The sequence below is a fragment of the Danio aesculapii genome, chromosome 8, assembly GCF_903798145.1.
Source record: "Danio aesculapii chromosome 8, fDanAes4.1, whole genome shotgun sequence".
Taxonomy (NCBI): domain Eukaryota; kingdom Metazoa; phylum Chordata; class Actinopteri; order Cypriniformes; family Danionidae; genus Danio; species Danio aesculapii.
Genome location: NC_079442.1, coordinates 34,201,575 through 34,225,009, shown reverse-complemented (window position 1 = coordinate 34,225,009; position 23,435 = coordinate 34,201,575). Strand labels below are relative to the sequence as shown.

The 23,435-nt window shown below is 38.6% G+C and overlaps 1 protein-coding gene across 1 annotated transcript in view; it reads right to left on the bottom strand.

The window, feature by feature from the left end:
• Positions 1 to 21,495, bottom strand: part of sema6bb (sema domain, transmembrane domain (TM), and cytoplasmic domain, (semaphorin) 6Bb) — a 248,061-nt gene extending 226,566 nt beyond the window's left edge. The window contains 1 exon segment of the mRNA XM_056463809.1: positions 20,581 to 21,495. The gene's annotated coding sequence lies outside the window, so the exon portion shown is untranslated.
• Positions 21,496 to 23,435: the final 1,940 nt, after the last annotated feature.

The following is a 23,435-nucleotide window of genomic DNA, read 5'->3' as shown; positions in this document are numbered from 1 at the left end:
ACTCCTGCATTTGGATGTTTCTGGGACAAAGGAGCTGCATGAATACTAAAGCTTTAAATAGTGTTTAAATCAACAAAAGCCCGACCCCTTCTATGTTTACTAATACAAGCACAGCCATTTAGATGCCATTTCTGGTTAATGATGTCAGAATTTACCAGTATTTTGGAATGAATGTGTAAATGGTTTTTCCGGAAAAAATTCTGGAACATCCTTGTCTGTGTGAACAGGGATTTTTTTTAATTTACCAGTAAAGTCGTTTTGAAAATGTTCTGGATATTTACCAGTATCACTGTGTGAAGAGGGCTATTTCCAAGGTTCTGAACCTTTGTCCTGCAAGTTTTACTTTCAATCTTCTTCAGCATATCTGTTTGGTTCTTTTATATGATCCTGAAAAGCTTGATTAGCAGTGTGTACAGAAGTAGTGTTGAAGACTTTTGCCCTTAATATGAACTAAAATATATAAATCATATATAATATATAAATAAATATAAATCTGTAAAGATACAGGACCATTTTTTTTCTCATTAATATCATTATCACAATAGATACCAGAAAAATATTGTGATATATTCCTAAATCCATATTGCCCAACTTTACATTTTTCACTTCGTTCTTATAGTACAGCACAAGAATAGGGGAAAAAACACAAAGAATGAAAGAATGAGCCTAAAGAAATTAAACGAAATGAAAACGCTCAGAATAGGTGCAAACTTAAAAGGCCAGCAACGCCTTAAGTGAAGCTCCTCCAGGTTAAAGTCTGAACACTCCTCAGTTTTTAACGGCTCATTTGAGGGTGAGAGAAGAGAGAGGCTGAGAAGAAACATAGCACTGAGTTATTATATTAATGAAGGACTCCACGCGACAGCTGCCTGCAGAGATGCTGAGGCCATGCTCAACCGTTCCCTTTTTCAGAGGCTGCCGCTTTCAATCTGACAGGCAAATGGGGCAGTGCCACAACACACCCGCTGCTGCTGCTGATGCAGAAGACTCGTCTCCAAACAAACACTTTCCCTTTCTCTCATCTCTTACTCTCTTAAGCTCAGCTAAAGTGTAAGCTGTTTTGTAAAATCAAACAATTATTTTCAGTTTTGCTTCTGACGTCGATGACAAAGAGCTAATAAATGGCACATTTGCATCTCCAGGGTTTAGCACTGCCATATTAATGACTCATTCAAAAAGACTCAGGAGTTATTGTTTATTGATGCAGAATGTCATCTTTTCAGATAGTAAATGTTGCTTTCCATAAATGTTATGCCGTCTTAATTATTAGTTAAATAAAAAGTTCTACTGACTTAAAAGAAAATACGTTGTCCAAAGAAAACAAAAAAAATGTAAGGTATTTGGTACTAAGAAATATTGCAATAACAGTCTGTTACGAACCCTACATTGTATTTTCTCTCTCTCTCTCTCTCTCTCTCTCTCTCTCTCTCTCTCTCTCTCTCTCTCTCTCTCTCTCGCTCTCTCTCTCTCTCTCTCTCTCTCTCTCTCTCTCTCTTTCTTTCTTCCTGACTTCCTACTTTCACATTTAGGTACTGCCTACATTTGGAGCATTATTTTCAGACAGGACTGCCAATCATAATTATCCCAGTGACGACTCATATTTTCTCTGCCAATCACGATCAGCGCAGAGACCTTTAAATCTAAATGTGGCAACGGGAAGAGATCAACTGCTTTAAAATACACTATATGCCTACTAGTACAGGAGCCAATCATCGATCGCTATATGGTGAATTAAGCCCACCATCTAGTACAGGAGCTAATCATCGATCTCTATAGACTGACAATACTCCAGGGGAGGGGCTCAAACCAGACATGAGTTTCTGCAGATTTTGGGCGATTCAATGTTTAGAAATGAAACTAAAGAGACAGCTGTTGTTTAATTTTATTGTTGATTCCTAATATGAAATCTAATCATAAGCTTGGCAAGCAATTTTGGAGAATTTGATGTTTCCACATTCAAACAGAATGCTCGAGCATACTGCCCGAGAGGTGTTTCAAAAATGGCCACCGAGTGAAATGACTTGCCTTAAAGGGACTTTGACACTAGTTAGCGAAATATGCTAATTTGCATTTTTGTTTTTTAGTTAGTGTAAGTTCAGGGCGAATCTGCGCTGAAGACTTTTTCTTTTCATATTGTTATTTTCATATTCAGAAGTTTGGGAAGAGATTATGGGGATATTTTTGTTATATTTATTTCTTTTATTTTGTAGCGCAACTTTCAGTTTCCTCTCCCGTTTGTCTTGGTTTTTCAAATGTATTGTTATATTATTATTGCTTGAACATATCGGAAATGTATGATTTGTGGTAGCAATAAATCTTTTGCAGTGCTAAATTTGTTGTTCTGGGTTTCTCTTCGCACCTTTACCATTAGTTTGTTCTTTTGGTCATCTCATTAGCCCCTTTCACACATACAGACCTTTCCAAAAATTACCGTAAATTTTCCGGAAAGGCTGTGTGTGAACGGACCCTTTTTGAAAATACTGGTAAATTCGTCCCGGCAATTTTCCAGAAAGAGAAGTTGTAAAATGACCGCTAATTTGCCGGAATGCTATGCTGTCTGAACGCAAAAGGAAGATTGCCGGAAAGAGCACGTTTATGTCTAGAATGCGCTTATTGTGAGACGCGAGTCTACTTTAGCCAATCAGAACACTCACAGACGCATCCACGTCCGCATGGTTTATGAAAAAAAAAGCCTTTTAATATTTTTCCAAACACATTTAGCTGCTAGATGCTTGTCAGATAATGTTTCTATGTTCCTTCTTAATGTCAACTGTGTAAAAAATGATTAAAAAAAATGCTTATGATAAACCGCTGCTTGTTTACCTTCAAGCTCTGCTTTAGTTGCTTGACGTGTGTGCACGTGAAGGAGCCGGTAAATGCCAGCACACACACTCACATATCATGAACATCTCAACATGTGAAAGTGTTCCTCCATGTATTCAAATAAGTTGTTCACAACACTTATCCATCCACAGAATTTTTAATGTAGTCAAGTGTGTAAACATTTAGCCACGGTTCACGTTTCTGCCTTTGGACGTCTCACAAAAAGTTGCATGAATGCTAAAGCTTTAAATGAAAGTGAAACCATCAAGAAAAGGCAGATCTCTTCCATGTTTACAAATACAAGTACAGCCGTTTAGAGGAAATTTCTGATTAACTATGTCAGAATTTACTGGTATTTTGGAATGAATTTGTGAATGGTTACTCCGGAAAAATTATGGAACGTCCATGCCTATGTGAACACCTTTTTTATGAATCTACCGGTAAAGTAGTTCCGGAAATTTTCCAGATATTTACCAGTATCACTGTGTGAAAGGGCTAATGTTACTCCTTTGAAATTCCTAGACATATTTCTATCAAGGGTCATAAGTCAAACCCTTAAAACAGTGAGTCAATGTCAACAAAACATTTATTCTTATGATTTATCAATTAAACGTATAGGTTTGGGTCTGGTTTGTTTTAAATGAATAATAAAGTAATATTAAATAACAATAGTTGACAAAGAATTAACAAAACTATGTTTTGAAACTATGTTTTTAATCAAATAAATGCAAGCTTGGTGAGCATACGAGACATCTATAAAAAATTATTAAAAATATATACAATTTCAACCTTAAATGCAGTCTGTGTAAACCCAAATGAATCAACTCCACCTAAAACCAGAATCTGAGACCGATCCAGGTCAGATTCAGATCAAATCAGCCTTGACTTGAACCAGAGTTTCCACTTCCCATAATGTGGAATATGCATCAGACATTCCACGAATTGTCCCTAGCCATACAATCTGCAGCACAATCTCTTGCTTTCATCACAATTTTCGGCTCGATTAATTCTCGCAGTCGGGAATTCCAGTGTTTTTTCTTTGACGCAACACAGTAATCACTCTTTCATCTCCCGCCTGTGTGCTTTTTGAGTTCAGTAGCGGGGGTTTATTATGCCTGCGTGTTGCATGTCTGACATCCGCTGACAAATCTGACTTCCAAGCGTTTGTTAGGTTTAGCTTACAGTCTGTTTATAGAACTAAACATCGCAGCGTTAAATGTTTACCTTTGACGGACCTGTGTGAAACGCTAAGAGGGGACAACGTGAGAGTGGTTGTGAAAACGAACAATTGACCCAGCTGTCCGGTGTGTTGTATCTCCTAAAAGACAAGAAAAATCTGACTCATCAAGCCCCAAGCTGATCCCCTGTAACTAACACCAGGCTTCAAAGCTAGCTTGTTGTCAACCACATTCTGTACCAAAAACAAGCGTGAGTAACAAAGCAGGTGAAATCATCCCTAAACAAGCCTGCGTGAGAAAGAAAAGCAAAAGCCCTTAAAAACCCAAGTGCCATCTTTAACATTTGGCACAGCCAGAGCTCTCCCGTGTTGGAGAATTTGTGCAGCCGACCCCGCGGCTATCCAATTAAACTCCCTCATACTGAGATTCATCAATAAACCTGGTATTAAAAAAAAAGTGCTGGAGATTGTTTACTGCAACATACTTCTAGCGTGATCTGGAGAGGTTTAAATATCCCAGCCAATTTGCTCAGTATTTCCATACCAGCCCTCATGGCTCCCTTGGTGTAAAGAGAAGCTGCATGTCGACAACCACTAATGTGGCGGCCCAATGTTGTGCTTCATGTAACCCCTCGCAGATCCCCGAATCATGACAGACAGGGGGCAGGAGGACAGAGCAGAGCATTCTCAGGGACGACGGTCTCCGCCTGAGCATTTCTCGAGTTTACACTGGCCGTATCAAGTTTCTTTTAGGACAGCGGCGGCGGCAGAGGCTGAAATAAAGCAGGGGTGACATGCTGAGCTATTTATACTGAGCTAGTAGATAATTGTTTAAAGGTTATGCTGCAAGCAAAGCATAAACAAGCATTTCTGTGATTATGTGTGCGTGTAAGATAGAGTGATGCCCCAACGGCACAAAGGGGAAGAGGGTGTCACATGATTGCCAGGCCCTGCCCGGGACACAAGGCTCTCTTATGCCAAAGGTCTGTGTGTGCAGAGAATGGGGATGGAAAACAATTCGCCTCTTTAAGATAATGGACTGGAACAAAATATGAAGCATTTATAGATCACTCGAAGCTTGTTAAATGAAAAGTTCAGCAAAAATTAGAGAAAATTTAGGGAAAAGTCTCATGATGTTGATATTGTTGTATTTATTGCATCACAAAAATGATTCACTAACTCACATTTTCTCCACCACTGAGCTATTAGTGAATGAGGTTGTGATTTTGAGGTCCCGTATACACCAATATGTCTTTGTTTTAAAACGGTGTTTTAGAACGAAAACGATCCACGTCCACGTCATCTTGCATTTCTGAAAAGCTCTCAGTCCACACTACAGCGTGGAAAATGCACATCACACATTATGGAATGCGCTGAAAACTGCTTCAGCGTATTCTCACATCTGAGCTCCAGGCGGTCAGCGGGAGCTCTGACCACACCTGCCCAGCTGAAAGCAGCCGAACGTCAGCCAGTCCATCCCGAATCTGCCGTTGGATCTCATTCTTTGAGTCTTTTGACTCTTTTAGCCTACTTCCTCTCAGGTAACGTGTTTTGGCTAGAGTGCAAAGATAAGTTTATATAGGCTACCTATTAATTTTTGTAACCACGTACACAGATTTCGCACGTTTGACCGATTGCTTGCCTTCATTCCCTATATTATATAAACTTATTGTACTTTATACTTTTAAAATTATTTTGGAATATTGAAATTATAGCTTATTGATTATATTCAGCAAAAGCGTCGGCTACTTCATATTTCAGCATGCATTTCGTCTGATAATCTTTATTGTGTGCAAATAGCCCAATAGCAAATAGATTAAACGCATGTTGCCAAAACCAATTGCCAAAACCCACCCAAACGTGGCAAGGGTGAATGACGTTATGAAAGTACACTGCCGTTACACTTTAAGATTTACCTGACGTGTCCTCAGGAGATGCAAGTCTGAACTTTGTGTAGGCTACTTGATATTGAGAAAAAGCTCCAATCAGGTAGGGCGAATGTCGGCAGCCACACCTTCCGTTTTCCCTCATCCACACTGACACGGCATACCTGCCAACACTCCCAAGAGTCTCCTGTATTTTACACTTATCTCCCGTAAACCTCCCGGTTTTGTTATTTCTCTTGGAAAACCTCCGTAATTTCACCCCCACATCTCCCCGGTCCTCATATTGCTTCTCGGTACAGTCTGTAACACCCTCGTGTTGGCATACTTACAATACTTTTGTATTGTTTCGCAGCGGCCACCCGAAACCCGCTCCATAGTACAGTTACTATCACCACAGTACAGTTTCTAACCCAGTTCTCAACAGTGTTATTCAGACACCCCACCCCCTCCTCACATTTGTGATTTTCGGAGAAAAATTTTGGCAGGTATGTGACATGGAGAAGTAGCGTTTTAAAACCAAAATGGCCTCTTCACCATTTCCAAAACCCTCCGTTTTCAGGGTCGAAAACTCCAGGGTAGTGTGGACGGAAAGCGTACCGTAACAAAATGCATGCGTTTTAAAACTAAAATGCATTAGTGTAAATAGGCCTAAGAAAATCAGTGGTCAACAATGTCAAAGTTTTGTTTTGAAAATATACAAGTACCACATTTGTTTGGAAAATAAATCTGCATGCAATATTAAGACTTAATACATCTTACCTTAGATAGAAAAAAATCATCTCAATTTTGATTGATTTTCATTATATTAAAAAAGAAATCTAAATAATTTCATATTTGACGGAAAAGAAAATCAGATTTGAACATCATGAGGGTGGACTAATGATGCCAGAATTTGAATTTGGCTGAACAATTTTTCCCCTAGAAATATATACTGTTACAAAACCCAGAAGAGAAAGTTCATATTGCTGTGTGACCTCATGCCCTGAAGGCAAAATTACAAAACCGAATAAACGTTTGCAGGATTTTTCCTGAGAGTTAGCAATGCTAACGGCTAAGCTTCACAGCTCCTCTCAGAAAATCTGTCACTCTTTCTTTCTGTCTCTCTCATTTTCTATTCAAGTTGACACAAAAATGCCAGCCTCCTCTAATGCTGACCACAAAAACAAGTTATTAAAAGGCTTGAAAGGGAGTATGAATATTCACATGGGGGATTTGAGGAAAGCAAACGCAGAAGCCTGACAGAGGGGTGAGCAGTCAGGCTCCTGTCTCGCTAAACGATTCCAACACAAATCCATTCAGGTCCTTACGAGCACACCAGGGTGAAAAACATTTACATACAAATACAAATATGCCACCACACACACATGCACAGGGGGCTCCAGCATCTGATTAGCATTATTCCACTAGAGCAAAATCCATCACTGTGAATGTGCTGCAATTGATTGGAAATACATTAGCAAATTGTCATCTGAAACCAAGAACTGTAATCCCTAATCAAAGAGATGAGAGCCCTCTCTTCCCATTTTCCCTCTCTTCTGTTTACGAGCGCAAGCCCAAAATCGCTGTGTGTTTTCCCCGTGTGGAGAAGTGCTCTTAACAAGCAAGGACACTCAACATCAAAGATTTTTGGCTTTTTGTCAGGGCGTTTCAGCTGAACGCCAGATTGATTCGTATGGTGTCTGTGTGTGTGTGTGTGTGTGTCTGACATCATCCCAAGAGAGCAGCAGACTGTGTTACAGCAACTGCCCGCTGACACTAGACCTGTTGCCTCCAGATGGCCTCTGCCACACACACACACACACACACACACACACACACACACACTCACACAAACTGGTCTCCTCAGCACAAGAGTGATATCTTTTCATCTCTGGTTCAATATTAAGTGTTCTCTTTCACCCTCCATAAGCTCCAATCATTGCGAATCTACTATCTGCCGGTACATTATTATGTCTGTAGTTAAAGTCATGAATAGGTCTACATTCTACTGTATCACAGTAGTCGTGACAATAAAGCTTTATTGAACGTGCAGACTCAAACAGAGATATAGAGAAAGGGACGAATCTACAGAAGACTTTTAAGAACATCGTTTATTTGAATCACAGGTCCATACCATAATGGAAAGCCATTTATTTTTATATACTGCTACTGCAATGTGAAAAAAATTATTATTCGAAGAAACAGAAAAATCACTTCAAAAATGAAAAAGGGTCATTACACAACCTCATGTGTCGTGTATTCATTCATTCATTCATACATTCATTTTCTTTTCGGCTTAGTCCCTTTTTTAATCAGTGGTCACCACAGTGGAAAGGACCGCAAACTAATCCAACTCAAACATAAACACACAAAGTTTAAAACAAAACAACCCACGTATTTTAACTAATAAAACAGATAAATGAACTCCCATGATGCACCTGGCTATAGTGCTGTGGGCCAGGTCATTACTGTTTGAGTAACCTTAAAATTTTACATTGGTCAAAACTAATATTTCTTAGTTGAACTCTTAATCAAAAACATTTATATTTAACTGTGTTTTGAATTTAAAATGTATTACTTGAAAAAGAAAACAAATAATAATAAACTGAAATGAAAGATACATTTTAATTGGATGAAGTACTGCTTGAAAATGTACATTTCTTTTTCAGTATACATCCCTAATCCTATACCCAATACCTAAACCAAACTAGTACCTTACTGTTAATAAGCAGCTAATTGTTTATGGAGCTAATAATCTTAGTTAATGGTTTGTTAATAGCATGAATTGTACATTAAAATAAAGTGATACCAATAAATCAATAAAGTCAGACCAAAAATTTTTTTAGAATAAATCCAATGATAATGTCCAATGTCATAAATTTTATCCTCGTCATTTTTGAAGGCCAAAACAAAATTTCTTGTTATTTTCTTACTGTTGTTTTGGATATAAATACGACTGGGACAGATTTTGGTTAGAGTCATCACCCAAAGATGGAGAGGTAATCAGTCAGCAGATGCACTCCTCAGCATGAGTTCAGTTTTGCTCCGTGAGCTCATTTGTACAGGAACTCTGAGGTTTCAATACAATTATTGGTTCCTCTAAGTTCTTGATTTAAACATTTTTAAGCAGCCACCGTCCCGCCCGTCTGTTAAACGCCCAAAATCCCTCTTCCAGAGCCCCATCTCTTGCCCGTTTTTCTCATCCGCTTTCAGGATTACCTCACTGGCTGGCATCTCTCCTCCTGCCCTCTGTCCTTTGCCCTCTTCCTTCTTTCTCTTTTTCCCATCTTGAGCCCCACATTCATTTCAGGGCTACTTTGTTCAGACTCCCCCTCGCTCATGCATGATTGCATCCTGTGGGTCACAGAATGCTGTACACTGTTAATTAAGCTGAGGCGGAGAATGAGCCCATCGGACAGAGACAGAAAGGAGAGAATTAAAGGAAAAGTCCATAAACACAGAGATGGTTAAACATTTAACAGAGATGCCGCGCTGTGCAAACAACACCTTCCGGAAGAGAGGAAAGATAGAGTCGTGTTCTGGGTAAAAGCACCTCTGTGGGGACAAAAAGAGGCCGTAAAATGAACATCCTCAGGTGTTTTTAGCACAGAAAAGTGGGAATGGGTCCTCAGAGGCTCAGTGAGTCATCTATGGCTTCATCCTCCTCATAAACACACACACACACACACACTCCTCGTCTACCTGAGAGACTTGTGTTCTCACACCAGCTGCAGAGCAGAGTCAGCCAAAAACAGCAAGCAACAATGTGAGGATTTGGGTGTTGGTGTGTGTATGTGAGATCAAGAGTGATAGACTGATGCAGCTTGAGGTGAGAAAAAGACAAGGGAGAGAGAGAGAGAGAGAGAGAGAGAGAGAGAGAGAGAGAGAGAGAGAGAGAGAAAGAGAAAGAGAGAGAGAGAGAAAACAAAACCAGAGTGTGTAAATCTGTTTAATATGACATCTGGCATTAAGATGTGTCTCGGGTGAGAGGTATGGAGTTAAACATGGGTGTAAAACAAAATGTTTGTGTTCTGATCATTCAAACCATATTCAGAAGTGGAAAAATGTGTGGCCGTTTTTATATTTGTATAGTGCAAACAATTATTATGTACTGGAAAGTAGTGCTCTAAAACTGGGATTCATGTGGGAACTGCACAAGTTCTACTAAACTTGACACAAAATAAATTTGGTTACACTTTACAATGAGGTTTCATTGGTTAATATTTACATAATGAGCTAATTATGAACAATACTTGTAAAGCATTTATTAATTAAAGTCCAACATTTACTAATGCATTATTAACATCCAAATTTAAGCTTGTTACCAATAGTTACTGCACCGTGACTTAATCATTAACTATTAGCATAAACAATAATTAACTAACCTTAACTAGCATAAATACTGTAATAAATCTACTGTTCATTGTTTGCTCAAGTTAGTGAATGCATTTATCAACATTAACTAATACGACCTTCCTTATTGTAAAGTGTTACCAAAAATTATGTTAATTAAAAATTAATAGCTAAAAAAAGGTAATGTCAACTTGAATTTACATGAACCATATCTGAAATTACGGTGTAGTAGTATTTACACTTGCTCTGAAACAAGCAACTGGCAAATTCAAGGGATTTCTATAAGAATCTGATGGGTTTCAAGGCCAAAAATGTACCATACACAGACAAAAATTATGCTGACTGGCCATACATTAAGTTGATATGCAAATTTACCACGCAGACCAATAGAAAGCTACTGAATTACTTTTGTGAAAAATGTGATTTATACAATGCTGGCCAAGAAATTGTATCTAAATTTCACTAAAGTTTTTAATTAGCCCAATTTTAATTTAAATATCAAGTTAATTAAAATCTACATTTAACAGCAAATAGGCAAACAAAAAGTTTTAGATTTGAAAAGCTAAAATGAATGCAACCATAAATATAAAAACAAACTTGAGGTACATAAACCTAGGTCTAAACTAGGTATGTCCAGATCCGATCATGAGATCCGAAATCGGGTCCGATCACACGGTTTCGGACTTGATCGGAATCGGACGATACCTACCGATCAGGACTCATATATTATCATTATTTTCAAACAAATCTATAGTTATGCGCAGGCACAGAGTTAAACCTCTCTCTTGACTTCACACAGAAACAGCAACACGTGCGGCATGACATCACTTTGTCGCAGAGATGCTATTGATTAAATTAACCAATAGAACACAGAAACACAAACAAAGTAGAACACAGAAGCAGCATGAAGCAGAAAGCGCGAGTATGTGGTAAAGTCTAAATAGGATACAGCTGCGGATACGCACATCATTAAAGCATCATTATTGTGACATATATAATGTATAACTATATTTAATATTTTTACAGTACTGTGACCTTTGGGTTTAGGGTTGGGGTAGGGGTGGAGGTTAGGAAAATAAATCTTTTCAGCGCCAGTGGTGTAGTATTTAGTGCGTCGACACATGCACTCCAGTGCTCACGGCGACCTGAGTTCGATTTCCTCCTCGCGGTCCTATGCCAATCCTTCCCCTCTCTCTGCTCCCCATGTTTTCCTGTCAATACTCTCTACTGTCCTGTCCATTAAAAGGTGAAAACCCTGAAAAAATAATTATATAAAAAAAAGATTTATTTGTTAATTTAATAAATAACATAAATAATACTCAGTACAACTACTGTTTTTACATAACTGTGACAGTTGGGTTTAGGGTAGGGGTAGGTGTTAATAAAATACAATTAATGGGAAATTTTATAAATAATATAAATGCATTTTGTTAACTTCCGGCCACAACCGTATCTGATCTAGCAACAACCTGAGTATGTCTGCGGTCTGGAGGTATTATAAAGTTGATGACGAGAACAATGCCATAGCAAACTGTGAGATATTTAAACTTGGGATTGCAAGAGGTGAAGAATTGATGTTATTTAATACTGTTTCTTTGCTCTTCTTTATTCTTTTTTTAATGTTTTATAGAGGTATCGGATCGGGTTTCAGTATTAATAGATACTCAAAAATCAAATGACACGGACTTGAGGGCAAAAAACCTGATCTGGTCATCCCTAGTCTAAACATTAAAAAAAAAAAAAACACAAAACTTACTAACATCTATAATTCATACCACCAATATTTTCCATATTTGAAAGCAATAGTTTTAATCATCATTCAGAAATACACTAGCATAAAACAACAGGTTCCAACAACCACAAAACTAGAAACCCTCCCTTGAAATCTGATCACAGTTGGTCAGAGGTGATGCATTTGAGATTCAAATCAAAAACCAAGTGTAAATAGCAATGTCATTGAAGCACTTGTGAGACTGATCTTAATATCAGATCTGTCCTGTTGTGAGTGAAAATGGGTGCAAGTACCTTCCCAACTCTTTCATCCCTGACTGGCAGTGTTTTTTTTTTCCCAGATCCTCATTGGGGTCTCTTGTTAGCATCTCTCGTTAACATCTTTCTGCTGTCGCTGTGTGAGGGAGACGTGACTGGCCCTCAGAGAATGCGCAAAAGTGGCAGTGAAACACATTCACACACACAATCTCTCTTTCTCACATCCTCTGTCTGTCTCTCTCTCACACACATACACACACACACTCGCTCTGTTTATTCACGCCCATGCAGGCTAACAATCTCCTGTCGCCCACCATCTTTTCTCATCACCTCGTTCTTCTCAGCCGAAAGGCCTGGAATCGCATTCAGCGTCTCCTTTCACAGGCTTCTCTGCTCTGAAAGAGTCATACACAGCCCTCCGCAACACAAAACTCTGCCTTTCTCTGATATCCTGCCCGCTGTTTATGCGTAGAGGTGGTATTTGTGTAGCTTATGCAACAACTGTAAAGACTTGGACGAAAGCGAAGGAAAAATGGATAAAAAGGAAGGTAGAATTAAACTAAAAGGGAGAAGAAAATGACAAGAAAATGAGAAGAACGCAGGAATCGGAAGTTATTCGTTTATTTTCCTTCGACTTAGTCCCTTTATTCATCAGGGGTCACCACAGCAGAATGAACTGCCAACTTATATCACATATGTTTTACAAACCAGATGCCCTTCCAGCTGCAACCCAGTACTGGAAAACATCCATACGTACTCGTTCACACACATACACTACAGCCAATTTAGTTTAGGACTGTGGGGAAACCGGAGCACCCGGAGGAAACCCACGCCAACATGGGGAGAACATGCAAACTGCACACAGAAATGCCAACTGACCCAGCCGGGACTCGAACCAGCAACCTTCTTGCTGTGTGGTGACTAAACACTCTGCCACCGTGTCGACCAGCAAAAGATATATCATAAATAATAAAGTCAAGGGAACGCAGAAAGGAAAAACAAGGAAATAGAAAGAATGCAAAAGAAAGGATAAGAGGAAAGGAAAAATAATGTGTAAATGCACAAGTAAAAAAAAAAAAAAAAAAAAAAAAAAAAAAAAAAAAAAATCAACAATGAAAAGTTAAGTGAAAAGGAAAAAAGGGAAGGAAACAAAAAAAACTACAAAAAACAAATTATAAATAAAGGGAAAACGAGTAAGAAGTAAAAAGGTGAAAGAGGAAAGGATGGCACAAAAAACAAAGGATAAGTAAAGAAAAGGGAAAGGAAATAAATAAAATAAATAAAGCTGAAGGGACGACACGGTGGCTTGGTGGTTAGCACTGTCGCCTCACAGCAAGAAGGTCGCTAGTTCGAGTCCCGGCTGGGACATTTCTGTGTGGAGTTTGCATGTTCTTCCCGTGTTGGCATGGGTTTCCTCTGGTTGCTCTGGTTTCCCCCAAAAGTCCAAAGACATGTGGTATAGGTGAATTGAATAAGCTAAATTGGCCGTAGTGTATATGTGTGAATGAGTGTGTATAGATGTTTCCCAGTGATGGGTTGCAGCTGAAAGAGCATCTGCTGCGTAAAACATATGCTGGATAAGTTGGCGGTTCATTCCGCTGTGGCGACCCTGAAGGGACTAAGCCGAATAGAAAAATGAATGAATGAATAAAAGTGAAGAGGACAGGAGAAAAAGACAATATATGGGAAAATGTAGAGAAAAGAAATCGAGGCAGAAACCAATAGGAAATAAATGGAAATGATAAAGGAGAAAAGAAAATGAGGTAATAAGAAAAAGCAAAAAGACATGGGCAAAAATGTGAAAGATAAGCAAAGACAAGAAAAAGGAAAATAAATAGGAATGAAAACAAAAGATAGAGAGCAAATTACATGAAAAGGCAGGAAATACAATAAAAAAGTAGTAAAGTAAAATTGAAGAAATTAAAAAATTGGAAAAGAAAATTAAAGAGAAGGGGAAGAGGAAAAAGACCAAATGGAAAAGAAGAAGAAAATAATAAAGAAGAATGAAAAGGAAAACAAAGAAATGAAAATAAAAAGCAAACCCCCTGAAAAGTAACAGGAAACAATTCTCACTTTCAGCTAATTATGAGATTTTTGCCAATCAATTCTGCATTCACACGTTTGGCTCTACATGAAAGATGTGGCAGCTCAGAAACAAAGATTCAGAAAAGATGGGGTGATTCTTAAAATGCAGGGAGAAGTGGTCTCGGCTGAGGGGGAACAGAGGAGAAGCTCTATTACATTTTAATGGGAGGAACCGTGACCTCCAGCACCACCTTATGGCAGGTCACCAGAGAGGTTAACACTCCGGGGGCAGGAGGATCATGGGAAATGAGGTTTTTAGAGGTCACTGGTTAATGCCATTATTGCTCCCTAACTGCAACTCCAACACTAAACTTCAACAGACAAGTTGGGGACAACAGAAGATTGCGAGATCAGGCTGGGTGGGCATCTCCACTTGTGGGCCCAGCATGCTTCTCACCTTCTCTTTCGGCAAGCTCTACATGCTAAGTGAGGACATTGTTACGGTCAATTTGTTCCTTTCAGAGTCCCAGTGGGCAGTGTCCTTTAGCCTGACAGCACACTGAGAGAAAGCACTCTGTCTGGAAGGGTCTGACATCAAGACAAGAGTGAGGGAGAGACAGAAAGACGCAGGGAGAGAAAGAAAGAGCGAGCGCCGGGCCAAAAAGGGCGGGACGACTGAAGGGACGGTTTGAGATATGGAGAAATCGAGAGCTGACAAAAGGAAATGTAAGAAAAGGGAAGGAAACCGGATGACAGTAAAAGACCAATAAAGAGGACAGAAATGACAAGGGAGTTAAGAGGCCCTGTGCTGGGAGTGCAAGGGGAAGGGTGCCCCTCTGGCCACGGACCGCCCTCAAAAAGGATCTGCAGGGGGGTTAAGCAGCCGCAGGTGACACAAAACCCCAAGGGCAACTGTAAGCGTGCATGTGTGTGTGTGTATGTGTGCGCACGGTGCCCCCTATGCCCGCAGCACCTGTTCCCTCGGCACAGCAGCCTCAACACTTGCACTGAGGGGTGAAGTGCGGCTGTTGGGGGAAAAGGCACTCTTGAACAGGGCACCTATTCAAAAAACCTGGAACATGCTCTGCATTTCCCTTCCTCCTCCTCCTCTTTTAATTTCCTCCAATTACATTTCAGAATATCCAAAGAATTATACTGCAGTAAAATCAGCAGGGGGTTTGCTCAAGCTTGATGCATGTTGTTGGGGAAAGTTGCACATCCCAACCTTAAGAAAGGCTGGTAATAAATTAGCTCTGTGTTTTCTGAGGATTAAAGCGGCTCAGCTGAACAGTCAGTTAAGATGTGGAGTGCATTAAAGATGTAGAATAAAACAACGGCAGCGGTGGAATTGAAATCGTTGAGAATGTGAGAAAGCGAAACCTAAGTGGGTTAACGGCTGTGACTTTTTGTACAATTGGTTCATTCAATTATACAGTGGCTGGAATTAAACTTGAATGAATGAAAATACATTGATGAAAAATGTCCAGACGACACAGATATGCTGGATAAATTGGCGGTTCATTCTGCCGTGGCAACCCCTGATGAATAAAGGCACTAAGCCGAAGGAAAATGAATGAAAAATGTCCAAAAATGTCAGTTACTTTTAAATGAATGTTAAAAAAACCTACATGAAATGTGATTAAGATGTCGCTGATTTGCATTGTAAGGAAATAAACTTTTCTTCCACTTGTTTTTTTGTGACATTACATTAATTTTAATGTACTAAACTGAGTTACTAAACTGAAACAATGCAATTTTGATTTAAACTATTTTAAAAAATCATGGACATTTGGTCATTTAATTGCCCCAACTAGGAAATGCAATAGCTAGGGCTGCGCGATATTAGAAAAATCTAACATTGCAATATTTTTTTATTCTGTGATCAGTGCGAAATTTCAGCCGGATCTTGCCGGATCCTGTTCCAGTAATTGTCAGAAATTCGTGTTTTGCGTTCTGGTATTTATATAATCCAGCATTAACTTGTGCACGGTGAATACCTACGTGTGTGTGTGTGTGTGTGTGTGTGTGTGTGTGTGTGTGTGTGTGTGTGTGTGTGTGTGTGAGAGAGAGAGAGTGTGAGAGATGTTTACAATCAATTTCCTTGGTTGGTGATTGTTGATTCGCGCGCAATGAGCAGCAAAAATAAATAACGGCATAGTGGCCTGCCTAAATAATATTTGAATTTTCAAAATGGCAAAAATACAGTAACGCATATTTTCATTTTTTAAAAACAACAAGTAAATCTGATACCGAGTCTGATCAAAAGAGATCTTGAGAAGATGTAACTGCGCAAATGGATCAGGTTAGCGGGAGACAGAAGCAAAGCGATCTCAGGTCAGCCAGAAAACATGACAGAAGAGTTAACTGTGGGCTCTTCTTGAAGATTAGACTGAGTAAGTCATTTAATTATTTGTTTTTCACTTGGTACATTGATTGTTCAAATGACTTATGCTTGTAGCTACATGTTTTTATTATCCATGACTGATCTATAACGTTATATGGCACAAAATAATAAAAGACCGTTCAGAAATGTGATGCTTTTTTTTGTGCTATGACAATTTAATGACGTCATGTTCCGGGAAAACTGAAATTGCGTGGCGGACGTTGGTCACGGTAACTTTTATTTCCTGGCTTTGTTCCTGGAATTATTCATTCACACTGTCTGTGATATATATTGCAATATGCATACAATTTCACTAGATGAGTTGAATAACTTTTTGGAAGAAATTTGGACGAACTGGCATTTAAGAATTGATTGGGATGATTCTGTAGGGGAGAACATATGCGTAAAATACAAGAAACATTCTACAAGCGTAGATAAATTGAATTAAGGAAAAGGTACCAATTAAATAAAACAGCATTTGTTTGTTTTTTTCCATGAGTCAAGCCTGGATTGTTTTTAAAACCCTCACATGGTCACAACAAGTGTCAAAAAACTCTTGCGAAATGATAAATGATCCTCCAGACTCAACATTGAGTATGTGACTATTGCGAATGATCACATTGTGATATCGATGATGAAACTATATATTGTGCAGCCCTACAATAAGCGATGACTTCATTTCTTTCTCATGAAAACAAACTGTGCGACACGACAGATAAAAAAAAAAACAGGAAATCTAAAACTGATCTATTCCAACTTGTACACTTCCTGTGCATTTCACACATTGTGCGCTGTGTGCTAATGATAATTCAGTGTGTAATGAGTGGTTTTGTATGTCCGCTCTGAGAGGTCAATGGCATGCTCACACAAATGCCACCCTCGGCCATGAATCATCGGCCTCTGAGACTGTCGAAATGAAAAAATGTGAATGCTTTAGCTGGACTGAAACCAAACAAAGAAGATGGATGATAATAACCTAATTCACGATTCAAAAACTGAACCACTGTAATGACTGCTATTGAGCTTGAGACCTTTAGTCATGTAGACAGTAAGAAAGTTGAGAGTTGTTGCTTGAGAAAGCAGGCTGCTATTCTATCCACATCTTACCTTTCTTTTACTAAAGGACATCGTCTCCATTGGCAAATCCTCTTTTCACCTTTTTTCTCATCTGCTCTCGTTCTCCCAGGTTCTTTTAAAATGCTCTCACCCCAAGGGATTTCACTCACTTCTTTCTCTTTTTCCAGTCCACAAACCTTGAAGGATAACAAAAGACAGCGCAATGGCTATTTGAATTTGAAACAGGGGGACTACGAAAAAAAAAAAAAAACGTCTCACAGTGAGGCGACAGAGGGACCGTGCCGATGAACCAGCCATTCATGAAAGTTGTCCTTCGCGCTGAAAAAAGGCGGTAAAAAATACTACTCTGACACAACACGACCCACTTAGGGACCATTCACACTGAATGCGTCTTTGCATCTAAAAAATGCAAGACGCAGATTTCAGGAATGGTTTAAAAGTAGTGCCTCTTCTGCCATTTTGCTGCCAAATAAAACAGTTGTCACGTCAACATGCTACTGTAAACAGAATCTCGCAATGCTTGCCCTGCCTCTTAGTTCTTCTGATTGGTCCACTCCTTTGGAGCTGACACTGATGAGCAGCTCTGCTTATAAAAGTGATATTCTTTTTACTTGGCATGCCATCTTATAAACATGGCGCTCATGTGGAAGACCCTGAAAAAAATAGGTGACCAGAGCATGACGGTCATGCACGTTTGTCAAGCAAGTTCACGTAGAAAAAACAATGGAAAAGTAGCACATTGGAATGGGAAAAAAGCTTGCTGTGCCCCTTAGTGTGATGGAGTACGAACAGCTGCTGAATGGGTGTTTGTTCAAACACCTGGATAAAGCAAAACTAACACAAACAAACACCAAACCATACTAGAGCACACACACTCAGCTCAGTTCAAGGTGACTTAAGAACAGTACTAGGCTGTATATGAGCTATGTGGTACTATGGAGACCTAGGGGGCATTTTTACAACTGTAGCTATAAATGAAAAAGTTTTGTGTTGATTTAACACCAGAATGCATTTTTTATGGTCCTGCAAAGCCAAATGTTTAAACACACTGCTGTTACCATCTCCATGTGCAATGTAAAAATGTGGTTTTGTGATGAAATGCCCAAGCAAATACAGTTTACAGGCATGAACAAAAACTTGACATCCAAAACAACAATGGCAGTTTGCAGAACTGTGTCATCACAGGAATGCAAAATACAATGTTTTTAGCTATTTGACAATTTTGGGGATCGTTTTGACAACCTTATCATCCGTACACAAATCTTTAATTTAAAAAAGCAAAGCAAAGGAAAACTTGCTTCAGTGCAATGTGAATGTACCCTAAAATAGCTCTTGGTGTTTGATTGAAGGTTCTTCTAGGTGCACTGGTTTCAAGATCACATAATTTCATAATTAACTACAAAATAAAAAAGCTCTTTGTGAAACTTAAATAAGTTCTGCTATGAAACTCCACTGTAAAATCCTTTTGGTTGTAATTGGAACCTTTATTTTTAAAAGTGCTGCTCTAAATGTCAGCTCATGGTGAAAAAGGACAGTGCAATGACACAAAGTTTTAAAGCTTTCCATTCAACAGCTACTGTTTGCACTTTTAAACAAATGGTTTTACTCAAATGTGTTTCTCAATACTGTTTTTAAAGTCTTCAGACAGTCAGCACTACAAAAGTGACTGTAGACTAAACTGCAGATCATTTTGTTAATGCTTTCAATGACTCAAATCCATGATTATTTTGCACTCCTGGCCAACCATTAGCAAAACTATGTATCAACTGATTCTCAAAATTGTTAAATTATGCAGGTTCAGAAACAGCTACATTTAGCAATCTGGGGAATTCGAAATATCCAAAAAAAAAAAAAAAAACAGTTGAATTAAGCCTATTACAGTCGATTATCCTTTAGCTGACAACATTTTTGCTCAACTTCCATTTCATTTTTATCATCATCAAATCAAAAGTGCCCATCTTTGAAATGTCAGAGAAAATGCTGGAACGGATCTGCCAAGCCAAGAGATTATTTTCTAGGTGTATCAACAGAAAAAGCATTTACTGTGACAACGATGCACTGCTTTGTTTTCATAATGGTGTCACTCTGTTTGTTTAAAGGTGAGAATGTTACAGTATCAGAGATCAATTTTATGATGGAATTACCATATGCAAAATTTTATGCATGCATAACATTTGTACTGCAGTTCATGCAAACAATTAACAGCTGTAATTCTTGTTTTACAAAGGACTACTGTTTTCTGTTTAAAAAAAATTATGTGAATGTTAGTTATGGCATAATGAGTTCATCTGTTTTGGTAATTTAAGCTTCATTAAGATTAATTGCAGTGTCGAGTTGAAAAGATAACCGTCTGAAGAGTTTGGAGAAAGTACACACAGTTCTGAAAAACGCACTTAACTATAGTGTATGGACCTAAGAGCAAAAAGCTACATTAAAAAACAATAAACAGGAGCTAAAAAGAGAAAGTAACTTAAATAAGAGCTGGCACTTAACTAGAAAAGAATTCAAGTGATATTGCTGCAAATATCTTCAGGACAAAAGAACCTCAGAAATGTGAGCAGTTTTTAAGTATTTAATTGATCCACCACAGTACCTTCAACACAACCCGAATTGCACTGGTTAACATCAAGCCAACATAACGACCTCATAATTTGAAGAATTACGTTAATTTAATAATACAAACGGAATCTCTCACGAAAGAACAATCACAACACGTCTATAAAGAGCAATATTAGAGGACTCGTGTACTTGGAGCACAAACGGCGCAATTCAGGGGCGCGTGCGGAACCAAACCCATCATCGCAACAGAGATGAGATGGAGAGCAAAAAAACAACTACTACAATCCAGAACACAAGCGTATCATTTATTAAACCAGCAGCACACTTACCGATAAGAGCCGCGGGAAACGGTGAGCCCTGGTTCTCTGTGAATGAGTCTCCTCTTCGGGACTATAATCCAGAATGACTGAGAGGAGAGGAGAAGGGAAGAGAGGAGGGGTCCGCGTGAAATCTACTCCTCTCTATCGCACCTGTCTCTGAGCAGATCCGATCCCTGATCTGACATCCTTAAGACAACTGTGTCCAAACCCCCCAACAACTAACAACTAACCCCGCCGCTCCAGCAAACGCAACGACACCTGTCCAACAGTAAAAAACACCGCGCGACAAAGCTCGTTTATGCTGCCCGCGAACAAATGGCATTCCCGGCTTGGTCCTGCAGCCGCTGCTGTATTCCCCTTCGGACAGCTATCCAGAATTCAAGAAGTCGTTTGGAATAAGCGGGGATAAACAGCCTTATGTGTAACCCGCCAGCGCAACCAGCTGTGCCTTATGAAAACGTGTCTGTCTGAGCTGGAAGCAGTTGCTTTATCAATCCCCGACCGCTACAATAGTTATTTCTTCAGTGCTGCGCCAGTAGAATGAACGCGCTTCTTAACGCGTGGACAAAAAAAGGCACGTTCCGTTGTGTTGGTGCGCGCGTCGCTGCTTCCAATGTTTGCTTTTTTGGGGAGTCCAGCCTCTGGGATCTGTTAAAAGAAACTCTTTTTGTCCGGAAGAAATGTAATATTTTCCAGCAATCCCCGGCGTGTAGCTCGCGGCGTTTGGTCTGTGAGAGAGGGATCACGCGTTTGCTATCTCAGCGCTGTTGTAAGTCTGTCACCCGCAGCTATTGAAACGCAAGGCAATGCCAAAACCTGACGCAGAATAGAGCTGCGGACTGGAGCGGAATTAATTTGTTGTTAATCATTTGGGGTTAGGAAATAAATCAGTGATAGCCGGCTGAGTGGATTAGTCCTCCTTCTTGTGGAAATGAAAGTGAATTTAATTTGAGAGAGTGAGAGAGAGAGCTTATTAAGCGTCAAAATAAATTCATCCTTATACTACAAAGGGGGGAACATAAATATGGAATTTCCGAATATAGAAACATGAAGTAATAGTAAGCATTATTATTAGGTTTATATGTTCTCTGTAGAAAGTTTAGGGCTAGAAACTTTTTATGTAAATGGTAGGGCATGAGTTATTCTTTATAAAATGCAGTGATTATTATAAAATATTTATAAAGCTAAATCAATTATGGATATATATATATATATATATATATATATATATATATATATATATATATATATATATATATATATATATATATTTATATATATATTATTGTATTATATATGAATGCCCTCAATCTTCAATCAAAATATTAGCCTTTGTTCCATAGTCATTACTATTTATAGTAAAGACTGAATGAATTGTAAAATTAGATTAAGTAAACTTACACAATTTGATCCTATCAAACTGTCAACAAGCACAACAGCCAAACAAATGGCTCTATTTTACATTATAAACATATAATAAACATATAGTGTATATAATGAATCATCAGGTCAGGTGGTACTCATGTGGTACAGGTCAGAGCTCTAATAAAATTCACAGTTTAAGTTGTAATTATGAGTTCTACAAGACAGGAAAGATTATTACTAGTCTGAATCCCATAATTACACTTTCAGAACTAAAAGATACGTGAGCTGTAACTGGGGTGGTCTCTTTTCAAAGGCACAAGTTTGTACTCAAATGGTCCATATTGTTATTTTAAAAGTATTCATTATCACCTAAAGTGCACATAAAGTCTAAAAAGTACAAAAGTGTACTATCTGTTCTCTTACCTTTATTTCACACATCTTAACTTTCCTTTCAACAAAAGTTGTGTGAAGTTCAGATAATTTTTTTTTATTTGTTACATTTTTGCAGGAAACCACTGTAAATGCACTGATATTTTCTTTAACTTTAAAACATAACAGAAAACAATACACAATAAAAAATATGGGATAACCCCCGTTTAAAAAATCATATTAAATCATCTTTCAACATTAGTGGGAAGTGCCCAAGGTCTTTTACTCCTATGATTCTTTTCATTAACATGATTCTTTGCATGTTTAATTTGTAATGCAGATGGCAGAGAAGTGTGTTTCAGTAAAGTTTTTTTTCACCCCATTCATCCATTCAAAGCTCTCAATCTGGAGGGTAAACCCTTTGAAGGGATTAGGGCATAGGGATGAGCCCTTCAAAATAGAGCACAGCCATAGGCTATACTTCACAATAGGAAAGAAAAGACAATTGAAACTTCTGGTGGTAACAAATCTTAGTAGACCGTCAATGGGGCAATAGAGTTAAGGGGCAGTCCCACTACATTTTTTTGCTTTGTTGACTTCCATTTACAAATACGAGAGACTGGAAATCCCAGCTTGTTGTTTGGCATTTCAGTGCATTTTAAAGTTTTAAGTTTGATGTCCTGTAAATTTTTAAGTGAATACATGACCAGTGAAAGGCTGATACATAAAGTGGGGAACTCTTAGCTCAGTTAAAAGAGCACAAACTTAATATTCTGATTGCTTTTATTATGAGTGTGCAAACAAAGACACTAAAGAATAATAGCAGAGCCAAATCAGCATCAGCAATAGAGCCATTTATTCCTTCAGAACTGTTATCCTTTGTGCTGTATATTTTTTACATTGCAGTTGATACTGCTTAAAATGCCTCAAATGCCTTATACTGAAAATTTTAGGGAGGATAATAATAACAGTGCTCTCCTCCTGTCTCCTCTTTTTTTCCTCATTCCTCTATGATAGCACTGTTCCAAGCCATTGTGCAGAGCCCAGACAACAATAGATGAGTCTGCTCAAAGCAAACAGCAAAGTTCATTCAGCAGTTAGTGACTTCATCAGTTAAGCTGAAGATGCCT